We start from the raw sequence: 7733 nt of genomic DNA, 5'->3' as shown, positions 1-7733 counted from the left end.
AAGTAAAGCCGAGAAAATTATTAGTTTTGGTCCATGAATTAATTTTTCTCATCTCTTTGAAAGTTTGAAAAAGTTTACAAATTATATCGTGACAGCAAAATGTTAAGAGGAGATTTATTTTTCGATGTTAAAAAACATTTGATAGTATTAAAATCTTTTCTTTTATCAATAATGTTTAGTAAAATTCAGAAATAAATTTTATCATCAAATGAAATCACTTGGAAGTTTTGACTTACTAAGTAAGCTGATGGTGCAGAAAATTCTTCATCTCAATTATTTTAATCGTATCTAATCTTTAATTTAATTATACTTTTGTGATTTTTAAAACATGCAGTCAAAAAGTTAAGCACAGAATTCTTGCCTTTGCATTTTCTTTTTTAAAAATAATATGGTAAATTTAAAATTCCTCTTTTGGAAATTGCGATTTATAAAATTTAAGAACATTTCAAAGAACAAACTTTGCATCTGGTTGCGTCATGCGTCCAAATCAAGCAGGCATTATTCATGCAGCTCGCCTGTTTACGTTTAGATTCCCTCGATTTAGGATCAAGGTCAAGGCACGCCATGTCTGAAACCTGTCTTATATCGGGACTTTAGTGTAATCATTCCACCATTTTTTGCAAATATGATTTTATATTCTATCGTTGAAATCTTCAAGTTTAGCGCTCCATGAATTTATTTGTTTCTTGCAGTTCGCTGAATTCAAAGAAATTGAAATTCACATCCAACATTCATCATATGAAATAAGTCTGTCGAGCCCGATTTGGCAAAAGATTCTATGTATTTGTGATGAGTTTCGTAGGTATGTGCCGGAATGTCGAGGGCTCAGAAATATGAGACTCGTTGCTGACACCTGCGCAAAACGAGGGCAATTGCACACTATAAAATATCGCGTTTTAAAAAGAAACCTATTGCTACTGTAATCTGAGTTGATACTTGCGACAGATGGCAAAAAATTCTATTTTTAAAATATAAATTGGAAAGTGAAAAAACTCCAAATAGAGGGAAAAGTGCATTTTTGTAAAATTGAAGATCATTAGGACCATTCTACTGTAAAAATACAGTAGGATGTACCATAAAACCTAAAATGATTAGATTTATTGGTAGCAGGACTGAAAAGTTTCTTCGCCGATTGAAAAATTTCAAATTTTTTTGTGCAGTAAAATTTTGTTTTTAAATTATTTTTGGTAAAGTTGATGGTTTAGGTGCAAAAACAGTAATGAAATTATGTTTTCATCGAAATATAATATTTCAGAAAATGACGAAATATGCGCTTTCGTCAATTTGTACCTAAAGATTTTAAAAAAATTATGTATTGATTTGATTTTTTTATGCTTTTTTTTTAATATACTGAGTAAAACAAATACCACAATTTTTCATTGAAACTTAAAAGTGTGTGAGTGTTGCCTTAGTGTATTAGAAAAAAGTTTAAAAAAATATATTTTTGCAACTTTATCTACAAATTAACGAAAGTGCATGTTTGGTCGAAAAATCCAAAAAGATAAATTTTCAATGAAAAATTGAAATGGTGAATTTCTCATTAAAAATTAATTTTCAATCGATTAAAAATTATTTATTAACAAAATTGTTAAAAATTCAATAAAAAAAAGGTTTTTCAATTAAAATGATGAATTCTCAATCAACCAAATTTAATTTGAAACCAAAAATAGTTGAATTCAATCAGATAAAAGATGAAATTTCGACAAAATAGTTAAAAATATTCGACAAAAAAATACTCTAATCTTTTTTGAAGATTATTTTTTCAAGATTTGACTGAACAATATAGTTTTCAGTCAAGCAGTTGCATTTTTATTAATAAAAGATGAAATTTTTAGGACAATAGTCGAATTCTTAAACTAAAATGACGAATTTCGAGCCAAGAAAGTTTTTTCAGTAAATAAAGAAAAAAATTAATAAAAACTGTTAAATTTTGATGCCAAAAATAGAATTTTCTACAAAACTAAAATAACATATGATACATATATAATTATTTAAAAAAGTTATAAAACCGCAAATATGAGTTTTGAATAAAAAAGGTAATATTTGACGAAATAGTAAAATTTTCCACACGAGAAGACGAATTTTCAACGAAAAAGTCGAATTTTCAAACAAATGGATCGATTTCTTTATTTTTAACAAAATTGTTGATTTTTGAACAAAGTGATAAAATTAAATGTCGATTCTCTAAGTTTATGAATTATGCGAGTAATTTTTCTGAGTTCATCATGTTTTCAATTTTTTGTTAGTTAAAAATACAACCGTTTGGTTGAAAATTAATCAGTTTTAGTTGAGGTTTCATGTCTTTTGTTGAAAATTCCTTCTTTTAGATTAAAAATTAATTTCTGGTGTACAGAATTAACTAATTGATTGAAAATTCAACTCTTTGGTTGAAAATGGCCTTTTTTGTTGAAAATTCATATTTTCTGCCGAAAAATTCCACTTTCTTTGTAGAAATTGTCTTTTTTTATTGATTGTTTTTCAATGAAAACTTAACGATTCCGTTTTTAGTTAAAATTTGATCCTTTCAAGTTCAAAAATTCATATATGAATTTTTCAAATAAAGGCAATAAATTTAATCCAAAATGTTGAATTTTGAACCAAACAGTTGAATTTTGTATTTAAAAAAGATCAATTATTAACCAAACATGAAATAGTTAGACTGTCATTTTAAAAACAAAAATAATTTTCTACAAAAATGTTGAATTTTCTACCAGACTGTTGAATTTTCAAGTGAAACAGACGATATTTACACAAAAAGTGGAATTATCAACTAAATAATGAAATATTTACTTAAACAAAATTTTTGAACAAGAAAATTTTTTCAGGCAACAAAGAGAATAAATTTCATCAAAAATCTTGAATGCTCAAGAAAAAACTGCGATATTTCTACTAAACTTTTCCAGATTAATTTTATAGCAAAAAGATGAATTTTCAACCGTAACATCATTTTTCAACCAAATAGTTGAATTTTGAAAATAAAAATATCAATTATTACACAAAAATGGAATAGTTAAGTTTTTATTTAAAAAAAAAATATTTTCCCATAAAACAATGAATTTTCTAAAAACAGTTAAATTTGCTATCAATTTATTCAATTTTTAAGGCAGACTAATTTTCTACAAAAAGTTGAATTTCTAAACAAGTAATTAAATGTTCACTTCAAAAATTATTGTTTAACAAAATAACTCATTTTAATTTAAGCAGTTTAACTTTTAACAATATGTATGAATTTACCGTTCAAATTATTAATTTTAAGTAATAAATTGATTTTTAAATAAACAGTCCAGTAGTTGAATTTTCAACCAAGAGGAATAAATTTCTACCAATAAATACGATTTTTTAGCAAAATACATGAATTTTTAACCAAATAGTTAAATTTTCAACTAAAAAAGATAACTTTTGAAAAAAATTGTGGCATTTTCAGCCAAATAAATAAATTTTGAACCAAATAATACAATTTTTAACAACAAAAGATTAAGTCTTCACCTCAAGTTTAAATTTAGACTTCTTAACCGAAATAAAGGAGCTTTTAATTTGAATTTTTAATTCTGGAAAAACGGGAACAAATACGAATTTTGATCATTTGTAGACTAAAGAATAAAACTTCAAATACGAATTGAAGCTCATTTTTAATACTTTTCAAATATCAGGTTCAAAATTATTTATTATTGTAATGATAAATAATTACAATAATGTGATAAATTATATTATTAATTAATCATAATATTATGATAATTTTTTCAAATTGCTATTTTTATAAACAATATAGTTCTTAAATAAAAATTTTCAAAGACAAATTGCAACCTTTACCTAAACAGAAAGGCAAAACATAAAAACTAAATAAATAATCTTACTCTTAAATATATTTTTTTTAATGTTCATCTTCAATTCCCCTGCCAAAATTAGTGCCAATCAAGAATAGGAATATTTTCATGGATTTTAGGAATGATTTACAGGAATGCTCATTTTTAACATGAGATAAATTTAGTACGTCCTTAAGTTGATAAAGTGGCTTTCTAGTATTTGTTCAAGACTTTATTAGCCACTTCCTGGCTGTAACCGCAAATTTACATAGCGATAAATCATAAAACGGGCGCGGGTTCGTGTGGCTCCACAACGAGACACTTCTCATGTGACCGTGTGGCCTAATGGATAAGGCGTCGGACTTCGAATCCGAAGATTGCAGGTTCGAGTCCTGTCACGGTCGTGAAATTTTTTTACACTTGTACCTTACACAAAGATGTTCAGTAGCAATATATATACTCTTTTTTAACTAATGAACAAATTTTCAATTTCCGTATTGAATATAATTTTTGTGAAAGTATTAGGAAAAACATATTTCACTATTAAAAAAAAAAAAAAACTAAATCAAGTTATGTGAATTAAAAATTTCAACATAAAAGTTAATTTTCAACCCAATAGTTGAGTTTTAGATTAAAAAAGATAAATTCTCAACAAAAAATATATAATAAGTGACATTTTCAACTAAAAATTTGTTCAAATTTTCAAGAAAAGAAATACGAATTTTCAACAAGATAGTGAATTATTCACTCCTAACAGATTCATTTTCAAACCAAAAACATGAATTTTCCAGAAAGTAGTTGAATTTTCAACAAAAAGAGATTTTTCAACTGAGAAAGGCAAAAAAATTTCACCCACATTATAATTTGAGGGGGAATATAATTTTGAATTCAAAATAAAATTTTCAAATAACGATTTCTCTTCTAAGTTTATTTATTCATTTGTTTTTTACGTCAAAAATATACTTTCTCTAAGATTCTTGAAAAAATTCAAAATTATTTTTTGAAGATTTCAGATATATCTCGAAAAAAGTTTTTTTTTATTTCACACTATACTATAAACATAGAAGGGAAATTCGAGTTTAAAATATATTTAGGACTTATAAAAGACTGGAAGAAATTCTACAATATTTGATAAATTTTCGGAAATCTTTCCTGATTTGTCGAAATTAATTTACAAGTGTTTTGATATCGTTTTCAATTCTCTGTAAAAACTAACTTTTTAAAATAATAATTCATTAAAAATTTATCCAGGAATTTTAAGAAAAATTCTTCATTTTCTTTAAGCCATTCAAACTTCTTAAAAAGCTTGAATGGAATTGTTAATTTTTTAACCAAGCATATGAATTTTAACCAACAAAATTAATTTTATACCAAAAAAGATTCAGTTATAACAAAACACATGAATTTTCAACCAATTTTGAATCTTTAAAGGAATTTTTAACCTAATAGTTAAATTTTAAACCAAAGAAATTAATTTTTAAACAAAAAGGTGAATTAGTCATCAAGAAGATTAATATTGTACCACAAAATAAAAAATTTCTACAAAATTCAGACATTTTTAACCAAATAGTTGACTTTTTCACTGAAGATAAATGTTTAACCAAAGACGAAATAGTTAAATTTTTAGTTAAAAAATTAATTTATAACAAAAAGAAAACTTTAAAAAGTATTTTAATTTAAAATAAAGTTTTTTAACTAAAATGACGATTCACGAATAAAAAAAAGTAAATATTAACTAAATATTTAAATTTTCAACTGAAGAGAGTCAAGAGAAACTCAATTTTGTACTGTAACTAGTAAAAATGAACAGTTTGCTATAAGTTTTAGTTTTCAAAATAATGTTTTAAATGTAAATATTAAAATAAGTATATAGAAAAATTGTTATTTTTAACTTATTTTTAAAATACCTTTTTATCTGGTGTATAAAAATGACAAAATAACTTGATTAAATACATTATTTTTACTCTTGAACTTCAAAAATACAATTTTTTTTCAAATAAAATAATTAAATACATTCATGTGACAATTATGCCCAAAAAACGTGATAAATGGAATCTTTTCGAAACTTGAAATCTAATTAAAATACAGTGGAATTTAATTCTGCCTTGATGAATAGTTATTTCATACGGAAATAATCTGAAGATATATTTTGTATTTTTTTTTAAATATTACAAAAAAATAAAAGTATTAGTAAATGAAAAAATTCGCTATAATAAGGAAAGAAAATGTTAAAGAAGATGTAAAATCATATACAATATTCTCCTAACTGGAAAACCTGGAAAACCCTGGAAATGTCAGGAAATTTTTTTTAAAGTCAGAACATTTTTTCAAGAAAATGTTTAATTTTTTAAAAATTGCAATATTAAATTGAATAACTATGATTCTTCATTTTTAAAAATAGCTTTATATTCTTGTAATAAACTATTTGGTGAAACTTCGTTTTTTACATTAAATTTTTTAACTGAAAATTCACCTATTCGGTGGTTGAAAATTCCTGTATTTTGTTTAAATTCCATTATATTTTATCAAAAATTTTTATCTTTTCTGGTTGAAATATTAACTACTGAATTTTTCGTTCAGAATTCATCTTTTCTGAACGAAGATTTAATTATTGTTGTTATTATTTATTTTATTCACAATGCGTCTTTTCTCTCGCTGTCAATTAAATTTTTTACTGAAAATTCAACTATTCCAATTGCAACTTTAACTATTTTCTTTAAAATTATTTTATTATTGTTTGTTAGAAAATAATTTAAAAATGAAAATGTAACTATTTATTATTTAATTAAATTTTTTCTAGTTAAAAATGTATACTTTTTTCGTAGAAATGAATCTTCTAAGTTGAAAATTAATATTTTCATTTCAATGATTCTAGTTTAAGATACATCATTTTAGATGAAAATTCATGTTTTCGCTTAAAAATTTACAACTCCAGTTAAAGATTCATGATTTCATTTTAAAATTAATCAATTTGTTGGAAAAATTTAATATTTTTTTGAAAACTAGTTTTGTTGCAAGTTATGTGTTTTTCTACCGGAAAATGCAACTATTTAAATCGAAAATTAAATCCTTTCAGTTGAAAATTCCTTATTTTGGTTAAACATGAATTTTCAAGTGAAAATTTAAATATTCAATTGTTGGTTGACGATTTATCTTTTTGATTGAAAATTCATATGTTTTCTTGAAAATCTATGTTATATAATAAAAATTATTCTTCTTAGTTGAAAATTAATCTTTGTATTTGAAACATCAACTATTTCAGTTAAAGATTTATAATGTCAGTTGAAAATTCATTTTTTGTTTAAAACCCAACTATTTCATTATTGGTTGAAAATTGGTCTTGTTGGTTAAAAATAAAACTAATTGCTTGAAAGTTAAATAAAAATAATTAAAAAAATAAATCTGTTTTTTCTTTCTTGAAAAAAATATAATTTTTTTGAACTACCAATTTAACTATATTTCACTTTTGGTTGAAAACTGATCTTTGTTACTTCAAAATTCAGCTATTTTTTTTAGAAATTAACATTTTTTCAGTTGAAAATTCAACTCTTTAATTAAGAATTAATGTACTTTTTTTAAATCCTCTTTTTGGTACAAAATTAACCTTTTTGGTTGATAACACAGGCCCACAAAAAAACAAAAGTGTCTGTGCAATTGACCAGACCTATATATTTTTATGTATTTTTCGACGCTGAATCCGAATTTGCAATAAAAAAGTAGGGTCCAGCTACTTTTTTATGGGGGTTTGATCGAAAAACCTCATTTTTTACGGTTTTTTCATGGTTTTTTTTTTTAAATGAAAAAAAATAAAGAAAAATTCTATTTTTCTGACTTCAGAATCGAATTCTACGGGAAAAAATACATCGAAAACCATGTTTTGATTTTTTTAAATAAAAATTTCAACCCACCATACGGCGATGAAAAGGCAGA

At 24.1% G+C, this 7733-nt stretch overlaps 1 non-coding gene across 1 annotated transcript; it reads left to right on the top strand.

Moving 5' to 3' along the window:
- Positions 1-4134: 4134 nt before the first annotated feature.
- Trnar-ucg lies at positions 4135-4207 on the top strand. Its single transcript has one exon. It is a non-coding gene; the product is annotated as a tRNA-Arg (tRNA).
- The last annotated feature ends 3526 nt before the right edge of the window (positions 4208-7733 follow it).

The sequence above is a fragment of the Belonocnema kinseyi genome, chromosome 9 (assembly GCF_010883055.1).
Source record: "Belonocnema kinseyi isolate 2016_QV_RU_SX_M_011 chromosome 9, B_treatae_v1, whole genome shotgun sequence".
Taxonomy (NCBI): Eukaryota; Metazoa; Arthropoda; class Insecta; order Hymenoptera; family Cynipidae; genus Belonocnema; species Belonocnema kinseyi.
This window is presented reverse-complemented; position numbering and strand designations above follow the sequence as displayed.